Source organism: Pleurodeles waltl, chromosome 1_1, assembly GCF_031143425.1.
Source record: "Pleurodeles waltl isolate 20211129_DDA chromosome 1_1, aPleWal1.hap1.20221129, whole genome shotgun sequence".
Lineage (NCBI taxonomy): Eukaryota > Metazoa > Chordata > Amphibia > Caudata > Salamandridae > Pleurodeles > Pleurodeles waltl.
This window is the reverse complement of record NC_090436.1, coordinates 265,670,408-265,684,207: the sequence shown is the minus strand read 5'-3', so window position 1 is coordinate 265,684,207 and position 13,800 is coordinate 265,670,408. Positions and strand designations below refer to the sequence as shown.

Genomic DNA, 13,800 nt, shown 5'->3' with positions numbered 1-13,800 from the left:
AAGTTTCTTCCCCTCAAAATCTGTGGGTTGAATGTCACAGCAAAGTCTGGACATTACACAGTAAGGAGTCACCTCTAGAGTTATCTCAAGTAATTGTAATGTATGCCCTAAGGTAAATATTACTCGTGTTCTCACCATACACTGTTAATTACCCCACAAATTACGGCACTCTTGAAATCTTTGATAACGTCATTGATAATATCAATGTAATATTTGCAGCAACAGTTTTAATGAAAAAACTGTACATGGTGGGGCACGAGTTATAGTTACTTGAGATAGCTCTAATCATAACAGGTGAATGTCTTTGGTTTTATAGGTTTAAAAACTAGAGTCTAACTATAATGTCCCTGTAATCTTTGTTTTTTTAAGTGACAAAAAATATATATAGATAGATAGATAGATAGATAGATAGATAGATAGATAGATAGATAGATAGACAGATTAATAGATAGATAGATGGATATATCAAAGTCAAAATAGTCTTTACTCAGGCAAAAGACTATAAAAGCACAGAATAAAAGCACATACATGTACATAAAGAGAAATATTACAATAAAAAATCCATCTAGTTTTAAAATCCGTTAAATAAATTCAATAAAAGGAAACATCTCCAGTTATATATGAAACCTATCTCTTCCTGACTTCAATAGCACCCACTATATAGCTTGGCACAGCAAAACACAATTTCAGGGAGGATAGACTTTGCAGATATCTCATGCCCTCTTGATAAAAATCAAAAACACTCATTTAAAAGTACAAGACGTAAAAACATCCTTGCAGAGAGTCATACAAAGTGCAAAAGAGCATAAAATTTACAGTAGATTGTGATGTGACTTCATCACATGGGCATCATGGCAGGGATGAAAACCAGGTGGCCACCAAAGGAAAAGGAACAAGAAAGTGAATCTTATTTAGACGCAGTCTGGCCAAATAGTATCTTAATTCAGAACTATCAATCCAGGATAAATAAGATTCAATGCCTGGATTGACAGTTATGGAAATATAGTTTGGGACTGTGTTTATGCCTAATGTATTATCGAGTCTTTTACCCTCTCTGCATGCCACACAATTTTTAATTACTATCTTTTTGGTTTGTGGCCAATATTTTCAGGATTATCAAAAAGGGGGCCCAAACCCAAGGCATGATAAGTTTTTTTTAACATTTCCTAACTAGGGTATATTGTCCACCTAATCAAGGTTTAAACAATCGACCACGAGTTTCCTTGAAAAAAACGTCCCTGGGGTATTCCATAACTTGACCTATAATAAATGCAGGGCCATGGCAGCCCATCTTCCAGAAAACCAAAAACCAGTTCTGAGTATGTAACAAGACTTGCAGTACACAGGGGAGTGACTAAAAGCCTATTCAGAAACCCATTTTCCAGTTACTCTAATTTTCCAGGGCCTGCATAGCCCCACACTCCAGCTCCATATACACAAGTGGACAAAACAGTTGCTGTTATAGAGCAATTTCATACCCTTGACAGGTTTATGGCCAAGTCTTTTTGCAAACCTAAAGATCTCATCAGAAGCTGCTTTCATCTTCTGCGCTCTTTGTGAGATTAACCTGTCCCACAAGCCTAGTCTCGAATAACATTCCAAGATAGCTTAAAGAAGATGCCTTGATTATAGGGATGCTATCAATGTAAAACTGCTTGGATTTGTTATATCTTGGTTCGCAAATCGTTAAAACGGTCTAAAGGTTTTGTCAGACCCTTTGCTGTTAAAGCGAAATGAACTGCATCATCCACGTAAAGAAATACAGGGGCAACATGAGAACCAATTCATGGGAGATCTGTAGTATAGGAGCCCAGAAATTTTTCCAGGGCATTTATGTAGAATAAAAACAAAAAGAGGGCCAAAATTAAGCACTGCTTAATCCCTCTTGTAACCTTTATGGGCTCAGTACAGTCCCCATGCTAGGTATACTGCACAATGTGGTTGCGTCTTGGTGGAGAAGTCTTACTTCAACCAAAGGGGGATCAACTCCCACCTGGGCCATAAGTCCCCATAATTTACTCCCGTCAACCAGGTTAAAAGCACAGGGGAGGACCATAAAGGCCACATAAACGGCACCTCTCCAGGCTACGACATATTGCTCAATGACTAAGGTAAAAATTAAGAGCTTGCTCCATGTTCCCAAGACCTGGCCTAAAACGATATTGAGCTGGTGAAAAAAAGATTTTCCTCTTGCCAGTCCTCTAATTTACCTACGATCACCCGCCCTATAATTTTCGTAGATGAATCCAAGAAAGAGATCAGCCCATAATATGTGGGCTGATTTCAATCCCCTTCTTAATAAACAGGGACAATGATGGACTCTCTCCAGCGGTCAATTAAATTTTCCCTAATGGATATGAAATTCTACACCAATGGCTGATCTATTTGTGAAATAGGGACGATATACTGCCTCCCAAAAAAGTTTGTTACCACTCATTTGGCTCACATTTTCCATGTCTGCACATGCTTTCATCCTAATCTCTTGCTTCCTGCATTCAATGGCATTTTTAAAGTTTTTCCTAGCATTTCTAACTTCTTCATTGTCACGCGGGGCCTTGAAAGTGGCTTTTTTTTTAGTTTTTAATGTTGCAGTACAATCAACCCTGAACCACAAATGTGGTGCTCCTTCCTTTAAAACCTTATTCTTAATTAACACACTTGACACAGCTTTACAGACAGCAAGAAAACTCTCCTTGATGTCATTTGGCTCAGCGTTAGGTGATTAAAAACATAAAATGCATGTTTTGCCCACAATAAACAGGTTCTTCAAAAACATGTTAGCGTTAATATTATCCCATTTTACATGGACATGGACAATTCACACTATAAAGTAGTTGAATGTATATATATATATATATATATATATATATATATATATATATATATATATATATATATACACACACAAAACATTTATTATTTTACTAATAACTTTAGCCCTGTTTGATGAATCCTCAGAGAATTTCCAAAACTGGTTTGCAACTTACTTCAGCTGTTGTTTAAGGATGATTCATCAAAAGTGGGCTGAGAAAAATGGGAGGTCCCAAAACTCACTTTCCTTTTTCTAATTTGGTGTAAAACTGTTCAGTAGTTTTGGAGTTATGAAAGAAAAAAGTGTTATGTATATCTAGAGACGCTGATCCACATGCCAGCAGCAATGCCATGATTGGCTGCCACCACTTCAACCAGGAAGTGGTGACAGACATTTTGGGACTTGGAACCTGACCAAAGTCCCAAGAAAAACACACAAAAATGCAAGGAAACAGAGTAGGAATAACCTGACCCCTTAGCCCTGGTGGTGGAGTTCACAGGGACACCACCTGGGGCCAAAACCATTTTTTTAAAATGTTGCCATGAATCTGCAGAGGTTCTGTGGCAAAATAAAAATAATGTAAAAAAATAATATATATATATATATATATATATGGCAAACAGTGAAATGATTTTCCCCATACAAAATCATGAAAATTCAGTAGCTATAGTTATATTCATAGTCATACTTATGCTAAGAAACTATAACTCATGGACTAAAGTTACTTTCAGGCACGAGTTATAGTTTCTACAGATAAGTATAACTAAGTATAACTACTGAATTTCTATGGTTTTGTATGGGTAAAACATCAACCTAACTATAAGGTATCTGTAACCTTTGGTTTCTTCAGTGAATTTCTATGTTTTTTTAACACACATGTTAATATTTGTGTCAGGTGTGGCAAGCCATAAGGGCCTTCTTTTCCCCAGGTTTCGAGGTGGATCCAAGGAGGATCCGAGGAGGATCTGAGGAGGATCCTTGAATCTGCAGATCAGCCCAAAAAAAGGCTAATGTGTCCTATATACCTGTATCTTAACCCCTATATGTTTTTACCCTGTTTTTTTTCCAGTTCCCCTAGGCAATGCGAGAAACAAAATGGCGGCTGCAACTTTTCTGACAGGTTGTGGCCAGTCAATCAGGGCTTTGCTTTTCCTCCAAATCTGCAGAGGATCTGAGGAGGATCCAAGGAGGATCCGCATCCTGATATATACAAATTTGGTTTTAATTTGATAACTAGAAAACTACTGAATAGATTTATACCAAATAACAAAAAGGCCCTTTTCTGGACCAAGAGCTACCTTTCTGCCAAATTTGGTGAAATTCCATCCAGTAGTTTTGGCGTTATCGCTGTTCAAAATCCCTATGAAAACAATTATACGGAAAATGTGTTTGGGTCCCCCACTTCCTCTCAGCCTTTGCTTGATGAATCACTCCAAAACTTTCAAGACAGCAACCGACCCCACCCAAGTATAAGTTTTGAAAATTTCATGAAGATTCGGCAAGCGGCGCTAAAGTTACTGAGAAAACAAAAACTCTCTTCCTACGGAAACTAGATCCCAACTGTAACTACCTACTGGCGACCACAATAAAGTAAGTAATATATATCTTAGGGAGTCATTATGACTCCGGCGGTAGGTAATAATGTGGCAGTAGTACCGCCAACAGGCTGGCAGTACATACCGCCACATTATGATATTTGCAGCCAACCTGCCAAGTTACCATTCCTACCTCCATGGCGGTAGCAGCCGCTGGGAGGGAGATAATCTCCAGCCCGGCGGCCGCTATTGTACCAGTGGCGGCATTTTGAGCCTGCCTACCGCCAAGGTTTTTGTGGCATTCGCAATGCCATGAAAACTATGGGGGTAGGCACTACCAGTGACAGGGAACTACTTCCCTGTCACTGGTAGGAGGCTCACCCACCCCCCCAAACACTTCCCAGATCCCCCCTCCATCCCCTACATCCACGCTCCCCCCTTCCGATCCTCCACCCCCCATACACGCACACACTCGCAGACACGCACCAGGCATGCACACAACTCCCCCCAAACACACACACACAAGACCCCCTCCCCTGTCGAAAACCCAACTTACCTACATCCAGGGGTCTTCTGGAAGGGAAGGGGCGCTGCTTCCGTCAGCAGTGCCTGCCAGCAGAACACCGCCAGGCCGTATCATGTGTCATCATACAGCTGGTGGCGGTCTACTGGCGTGGTGGTGCTGGTGGTAGCAGCACCACCTTACCACCATCCACCAGTATGGCCACAGCCGGATTTCTGCCCTTCTTGTGGCAGAAGTCCGGCTGTTGTCATAATCTGGCAGGACAGATGGTAAGCACGGCGACGGTCTTTTGGTGGCCGTCACCGTGGTGGTAGGCAACTTATAATGTGGGCCTTAGTAATGTATATGTCCTTTGCTAAAAGAATGAAGATCGGCACTCCAACAGGGAATTCATCTGATTTTAATAATCCATCAGTGTTACAAGAAAAAAACTAACGTTTTTACGCACTGGTGAGTACGGTGCGCCACCACTAATGCTTTAATGCTTGGAAGCGTACAGTTACAGCTTTGTGGACTACAACAAATATACTTATAGGTCAAACAGTGAATGATCTCTGTAAACAGTTCTGAAAAGAAACTACAATTCATCAAAATTATCAATAAGTGATAAGAAATTTGACAAGACCGTAGCCAATCATTTTAACCAGACCCTTTGCTGTCAGATTTGAAGATTTTTCCCATGTGTGAAAATCCAGCAGTGAACGGTGTAGTGTAAAAAATGTTTTATTTAATATGCTATTTATTGGAACTATTAAAGGTTAAAACTATAAAATATTTTAATAATGTAAGACAAATATAAAATCATATATTTAATTACTAATGTAAACTAAATATAAATATGTGCATAAACTTTGTATAAACTTTGAAAAATAAAAAGAATATATAAATAATGTAAAACATTACTTTACAAAATGTATTAATAATAATAAAAACATTACAACAAGCAAAAATATATATATATGTATAGACAAACATGTATATATCACATTTAAATAAAAAAATACAACTAACACTGATACCTCTTAATAATACAGTAACTAATATATCTAATTAATTTAGGAAGCATACTTTGGACTATATTAACAAAAACTTTATAAATCAATATTTTAAAAAAAAACCTCTACCAAACACATATACTCTTAACTTCTTTAGTCTGTTCCATGATATTTTTTAATTGATTATCGTTTTGACACAATATTCTTATACCACAGTGCTTTTTCTCTGTTATTTTGTGGAGACTTCATTAACAGGATGTTGCAGAAAAGTCAAGGAAACTGAGCAGGCTATTCACTAAAGATTTTCTAGAGCTCCATGATCATGACGGTTCATGGAAATAGTACCATAAATGCAACAGAATAAATTGTGAAACTACAGGATGGCATGAAGGGAATTGCAAAATATTTTGGCAGCTCTCTCCGGGCACATGGTTAGAATTTTATCAACAACTATTAAACCACCATTGGTGCAGTGGTAAAGTTTATAAGAAACAATCTTTAATATGTGAAGGACAGTACAAACTGCGGACCATGTTTATGGGGAATTGGCGTAGGGCTGTGCCGCAATTCTTCTTGCAGCATTGCCTTACACCAATGTGAAAGTAAAGGAATGCGCTGTACTTATAAAATGTGGCGCATTCCTGTCCTTTGCACCTGTGTTGTTGCACAATTGACTGCGTAGTGCCAACGCAGGCACACTTGCACCATGGTGCAAGGGTGTCTGGATAGCATGCAGGATGGTTTTTGTGCAGGAAGGGACACCTTCCTGCACAAAAACAATCCAGAGAGGATTTTTCCCTATTTTCAGTTTGCTAAGTACACAATTTAGGCAAGATGGTAGTGTGAACAGAATGTAGAATGCAGACTTTAGATTATTTTCCATATTACTATATTTTCCATATTTGTACGTCTAGGGCTTAGAGCAGTATCTTTTGGAATTCTGGAGTTTATTTATGTGACACTTGTACTCACATCTCTACCTTGGCAAATCCCACTTGAGGTTTAAGATGGGAAGATAATAGGGTTATGGTGTTTATCTCGAGATGTATGTGAACTGATACAAGGATATTAATAAGTAAAGAGTGATCTATTTCATATTATTCTACTCAGTCTCTGAGCAGTTATGAAAGACTTGGTTGTTAGAATTATAAAGGGATATAGCTTAACAAATATTAAAACCACATGTGACACCTCTGTGTTAAACAAGGCCAATAAAGATTCCACTGAGGGCATTTTTCCTAAAGTTTCATTTGTTTCCAAGTATTTAATGAATGAAAAATTGCAATTGTTTTATGTTTTTCTAAGTTGTTTTATGCGTCAGTTCTATAGTGTATTACCTATCCAATTATATTTGAATAAATTAAATGAAATTAATAAACACGTATTAGCCTGATGGTCTTGCATCCATTCCTGGACATTTTCATCCAGACATACTTTGAAGTTGTTGTCTAGTACCAGAACCAGAAGTACTATGAAAAAAAGTAATACATAAAATAACTATAACATGTAAAAATCTAGGTTTGGGGTTTCAGTGCATGAATTTAGCTCTAACATGCCCTGAAATGATGCCACAGGCTACATGAAACTCCTGTTTAGGGATCCTGGGAAAACATTCTACCAAAGGTGTATTACATTGTATGAAAATGCCTCTTTTTGCATAGTCACCCCATTTTTTCTGGATTCATGCTGAGCCCTGGGACACTGCTACTGAGGCCCCAGTGCATGTGCTCTGACTCTCTAAAGTATTTTGAAATTGACTACACTCCTGAGTGCCACAATTAACTTACCTATAAGTCCCAAGTTTATGGTGCAAAAGTGTTCCTGTGCCTTTACATGTAACTAGTGGAATGCAGCACATATTTTGCCACCACTGAAGTGACAATACAAAGGAAGTGTCTAGGCTTGCTTCTAAAGCCTATGTGGCAGTTGTAAATCTGCCAATTTGACCTGCCAAAATAAGCTTTTTGCAAGACCTAAACCTTCCTTTTTATTAGTTATAAGTTACTCCTAAATTCCCATAGGGCAGCGTGCACTGTATTTAAAAGTGCGACATGTATTTTATGTTTTACATGTCCTAGCAGTGAAAAATTCCCCCAAAGTCATTTTTCATTTTAATAGTAATTTAAAATCAAACATAATGGTCATGTCAGATTTTATTGTGCTGTTTTGAAAATGACACATTTAGAAAGTATTAGTTTCGAAATGTGCTGTTCCGCACATGTTCACTGTTACCAAGCTTGGAGCTAAATGGTTTCTTTATTAGGTGCGAAGTAGCTACCAGAGCTGAGAAAAAGGAAGAGGGGTGGATCTTCCTCTGACAGGATACAATCTGGACTATGCCCTCAAAATTAATTAACTTCCATTGATGCCCACTCTGTCACAGCAGATGCAGCTCACACCTGGGCCTGTCCCCACTGTTGTCCTGCTAGTCAGCCAGTAACCTATCACAGGGGGAGAGGAGCTGCTCACAAAACTGGTTTTGAGGGACCACTAGGGACACTTTGTCCATTTTTATAGCCATGCCTGTTGATACAGAGAGTTCTGCACAAGGAAAGACAGTTCTACCATCTTAGTTTTAAGTAGGAAAAGGGCAATGTGGGATAGTTTACATTAAAACAAGTGCTCCAGGAGTAGGTAGTATCTACCCAGGGAACTTTTACTTAATTGCTTATGAAGCGGCCAAGACTTCTTCTGACAAATATGGCACCCCTAGTACACTCTTCAGAACACTGCAGGATCTACGGAAGATAGAAGAAGGACTCTACCTGCTGTTGTGACCTGCTGGACCTGCCCCCACTTGTACCCAGGAATTGGACTCCAAGGGTCATTTGACTGACCTCCTATTAAGCTGTAACAACACAAAGACTACAATAAGCCCACTTTCTTGAAAGAGCCCAGCTGGCAACTTACAATTGTACCTGCCCTTGATCCTGCTTGTTTTTTCTGTAGAATGGGATCTGACTCGCAATGCTGTGGCTAAGGTCCTGGAATCCTTGGCTAGTTTCAAAGTGTACTTCTTCAGTGCACTTCTCCTGCTTTACCCTAGGACCCAAGACTTAGAACTTTTTCAAGGATTTTTGCTGAGAGCACTGATAGAACACTGGGACAAACATGGCAAGTGAATCCAACAAAGGTGTGTAACTTCTAGGCCAAAGATTCAGTTTGCTCCACCTGGGAGCTTTTCGCAGCAGCAAATCTATTGCAGCAGAAGAACGTCGCATGAGAAGGTATCCAACCTTGAAGAGCCCTGTTCAGCTACAACTTGCAGCCTTGACCCACTGGAGGAATCCTAGCACCCAAAAAAGTGACTAAGGGCAAATTATGTCTTTGGCCATCCCACCACAGGACCACCAAAGCCGCAGGGAGGACACCACTGCCATGGCGGTGGCGTCCCCCCATACGTATTACAATGTTCCTGCTGACTTCATCCCTACTCTCACAGGCCTTACTTTTTTTCCTGCACTGGAATTTCAATGAGTCCCCTCCACAAGAACACCATCAGGAGACTCCGTCCCATCACAGCATGCTTACTCTGGCATGAACAAGTATGACAGCTGCTAATGGCTGCGAGGGCTCATGGCCGATAAAACAACAACGGCCATGAAATCCATATAGCCTTGGACTTCTCATGAGAAAAGAATGAAGAGAAGAAGGCGTTCCTGGCACTCCAGCCTCAACTGAGAAATCTGAACTTTAAATTTGGACTCTTCGAGCTGGCCCTCTTTGAGCCTTCAAAACTATGCACCTTACAGGACAGCCTTCTCGCCCAGCCCATGGACCATGAATCCGCAGAACTGTTGGCAAGTTTCTCCACGATGAGTGACTCTACCTCGCATACGGTCATCGACCTGGTGCCCCTTGTACCAATTCGGCAATGCAGAAAAGAGGCTGCCCACCGAGGTCCCAAGATGGAAGGGATACCGACCTTCAAGCGGTGTCAGCCTGATCTCAGGATTTGCACAGAGACACCCTTTGAAGCCTCCTCCTCCTGCTGACTAACTTGTATGCTTCTATGCTTCCTAGAGGGCTGTCACTGGACCACTTGAAGACCACTTGTGGACAATCAGTTTGTCTGCCCAATGAATGCTAAGTATCATGCACACATCTTCCAGCTGATTTTGTTAATACTGTTGTCCATAGCGGTCGTGCCAAAACCAGGGATGGACCCACTACGGTGTGGAAGCTATTGTCTTATTTCCCTTCTCAACGGGGATATTAAGATATTGGCTGGAGTCTTGGCGGCCCATCTTAAGCATGTTATATCTTCCCTTATCCATCACACACAGGTGGGATTTATACCCAGGCGGTCCTCCAGGAACCATCTCCGTACCCTAGCACATGCACTTTGGGCCACCAGAGACTCAAGGGATGAGGCCTTGGCTCTCTGCCTTGGTGCTGAGAAAGCCGTCAATAGGATAGAATGGTGATATCTCTTTGAGACCCTGAAACATTTTAGTCTGGTTGATGGGTTTGTAACCAAAGTCAGTTGGTTATATGAATTGCCCAATGCACAGGTAAACTGTAGTTGATTCCTCTCAGACGTGTTCTCCATCAAACGAGGAACTTGATAAGGCTGGCCACTGTCATCAGTGTCATTCCTCTTAGCAGTCGAGCCCCTGGCAGCTCTTATTCAAAGGTCACCTCTCGTTGCCGCTGTCCCCATCCCGGGTGGCTGCTCCACAGTTTACTTATATACAAACTACATATTGCTCACAGTCACGGACCTCACCCACTCCCTCCCAGCACTATGAGCTATCTTGGAGAAATTTGAAGTGATATCAGGGTATAAAGTCAATTGGGATGAAAGCAAAGCACTCCCTCTGTCCCCTGTGACCACATTCACAGCTCTAGCGGAATTTCCAATTCACTGAAAACAGTCACGCCGTAAATACCTAGGGATTTAAATTAATTAGGGGCCTGGAACAGATTGTGCCAGATAACTTGGAGCCACTGCTCACCCGTACCAAATTAGATTTTGAAAAATGGTCCCACCTAGGGCTCTTCCTTTAGGGGAGTGTGCAAACTGTACACATGGTAACTTTACCATGATACAAGTATGTCCTTCGGATGTTACCACTACAAGTCTCTCTGACAATGCTCAGAGTGGTGGATAGTTTTATACATGCTTTCACATGGGGTTCAATGAGACCACGGCTATCCAGACATAAGCTCATTGCTCGCCGTGAATGCGGAGGGCTGGGATTACCTTCTGTGGAGCATTACACATTGGCTCTACATCTTTCTCAACTGGCCTTCATGCTCCCGATCGTACCTGACCCTCCACTATGAGTAGAGGTGGAACACAGCTCCCCAGCCCCGACCTGTTAACCCAATGATGCAGGCGATGTTGAACTCCTGACACCGGGCTCACGGTCTGCTATGAGTGGACCCTCGGATTCATACCTATGTGCCACTCTGGGGCAATGCCGGGTTGCTAATTGGGGGAAGTGATTGACTGAGAGGACTGGTGATCCAAGGGCATCTTACACATTGATCAATTCTTGGATAATGGGAACCTGAAGCCGGTCCCAGCACTACAGGCCAAATTTGACCTACCCAGCCACTATTCTTGGTGCTTCCGGCATCTCTTGCACTGCCTCCATAGTCATATGGGGACCCGCCCATGGACACTGCAGCGTTCCCCAGTGCTTGATTATCTAGAAACCTGGGGTGCCTTCCGGGGAGTGATGTCAGGTCTTCACAACCTGCTGAATCGGCATCTATTCTTTCTTCTCCTTCTAACCACTCTGGCAGGCACAATTACAGATGGAATATGACATTGAAGACTGGACTGACCTATTGGAAGCACGGGAACGCGGCACAAGGGAGGCTCAAATTAAATTCTCTTTTTTTAAATTTCTGTACGAATGGTACTGGATACCCCAGAAATTTAGTGCATCTGGACTACTGTCCCATGCGAATTTCTGGTGCTGGACCCACCCGCGTTGCGACCTACTTCATATGCTCTGCGGTTGTCCAAATATACAACCATACTGGGAACCGGTGGGGGACACAGTGTGAAAGGTCTTGCTACTCCTGCCTTCTCTTCCCAAAACTCTGCTCATCTTGGATGATACTGGTGAAATCCAAGGCCTGTCTCGCACTCAACACCACCTCTTCCACACAGCGTTGGCTACCGCTAAACTATGTATTCTTTGACACTGGTGCGCAACAATGGCTCCCTGACATAACAAATGGCTTTCGGCAATGTTCCAAACAGCTGCCTACTAACACATTATTTATAGTCTACAAGATAGGACAGAGGTCTTCATACAAACATGGATCCCTTTCCTCCGAAACATTGATTGCATTCCCCTGCCTGACCCAGTCCTCATCGTCCTCTCCCTTACATCTGTGTGCCCTCTCAACCCACACCTCAGAAACTGTGGCACCCCACGTGGCATTCCTCTGTGATATCCCTACCACCCCCAGATGCTCAGATGCCCAGCTCCCTCCCCTTCCCCCTCCCCCTACTCTTCTCTCTCCCTGGTCGCTCTTTCTCTTTTTCTTTTTTTTCTGTTTCTTTTCTCTGTCTCTGCCCTTTCTCCTCTTTCTTCCTCTTCTGCTTCTTCCTTTTCTTCCCCCTTTTTCCTCTTTTTCTTCTTCCTTTCCCTATTCCTCTTCTTCTCCTTCCTTTTGTTCTTCGCATCTTTCTCCCTTTTCTCCCTTCCTCTTTTCCCTATCCTCTTCCTTTTTCTTCTACCTCCCGACTCGCTTCTCCCCCCCTTTTTTTCTCCTCTTCCAGGCATCTTACCCTCTATCCACTATCTCCTTCGTTGCATAGTCCTTTTCCCTTTTCCCGTAACAGGATAAAAGCTCTCAGTTATAGATAGCATCCTCTACCACACCCACTCTCTCCATTGCACCGTTGAGTCCCCTCTGTGATACCCACCTGTCACTGACCCCAGACTCACAAGGACACCTCACCGGGTCAGCAAAATAGGGGTTCCCGGAGCTATCTGAATATCCACAACTTAGCACTGTTCCTCGTTCTGCCCCCCTACACTTCACTGTAATTTGCCTTTCCCTCAGTGCTTAATTTAAGCTTGTTGTTTCCGGTGCTGAGCACCGGCACTTATTTTTGAGGGCCGGGGCTTATTCTTCTGCCTCAAACATTTGTTGCGAGCAAAAGAAACATATGGGAAAGGCGGGTGAAGGGAAAAATGAAAAAGCGTCACAACGGGAGAAAGCAGAAAGCTGCAGGAGTGAGCTGAAGGGGCCGGGAGTGGCTTTATGTGGATTAAAGAGGCCCGAGGTGGCTTCAGGATTACGCTGCCTCAGTATTCAGTGCGCGCACATTTAATTGTAGCAGCTGCATGTTTTAAAGGAGGGCTTTGGGCACTGGCACGTTTTTATTTACAAATTAAGCACTGCTTTCCCCTGATTGATACATGCCCAGGGCCCCCCACACACATATCCTTCGCTGTTTTGGTAGTCTGTGGCATTGTACTTCTCTGCTGAGGCTTATGGATATTGCTCATGTTATGGGTGTAATAACAGAAGAAGCTCACTATACTGTACTATTTTGTTATGTAAGCTGTTGCATCTATTTTTCCATCTTCCAATAAAGAATTGTGAAACAAAAACAATTACATGGTTACTTTGCACACTGAGTCTGCCTCAGAATAGTTTAATAATTATATGTAAAAGGGGGTTTCTTTTTTTATTCTTCCTTTAAGGTAAAAACTGCCAGAAAATGGGGGTGTTTGTGGATGTCGGGGGTAGCCTGGAGAATTGAATAGGGGAGTTTCGGAAGGGAGGTTGAACATCTGAAAAATTGGGTTGTGGACAGATGAAGTTAGTGAGCAGTACGGAGGCAACAAGAAAAAACAGAATAATTATAAAAAATGCAGCAATTTTCATTCAAGGTTAGAGTCACATTTACCACAAAGGGTGTGAGCATATAGAATAGAATATAAAATTGAGTAGCAAAGA

General features: G+C 41.9%; 1 protein-coding gene across 1 annotated transcript in view; it reads left to right on the top strand.

Annotated features, from left to right (window-relative positions):
* The window catches only part of HCN1 (hyperpolarization activated cyclic nucleotide gated potassium channel 1), a 982,006-nt gene that overhangs the window by 54,254 nt on the left and 913,952 nt on the right, over positions 1 to 13,800 (top strand). The window lies entirely within an intron of this gene.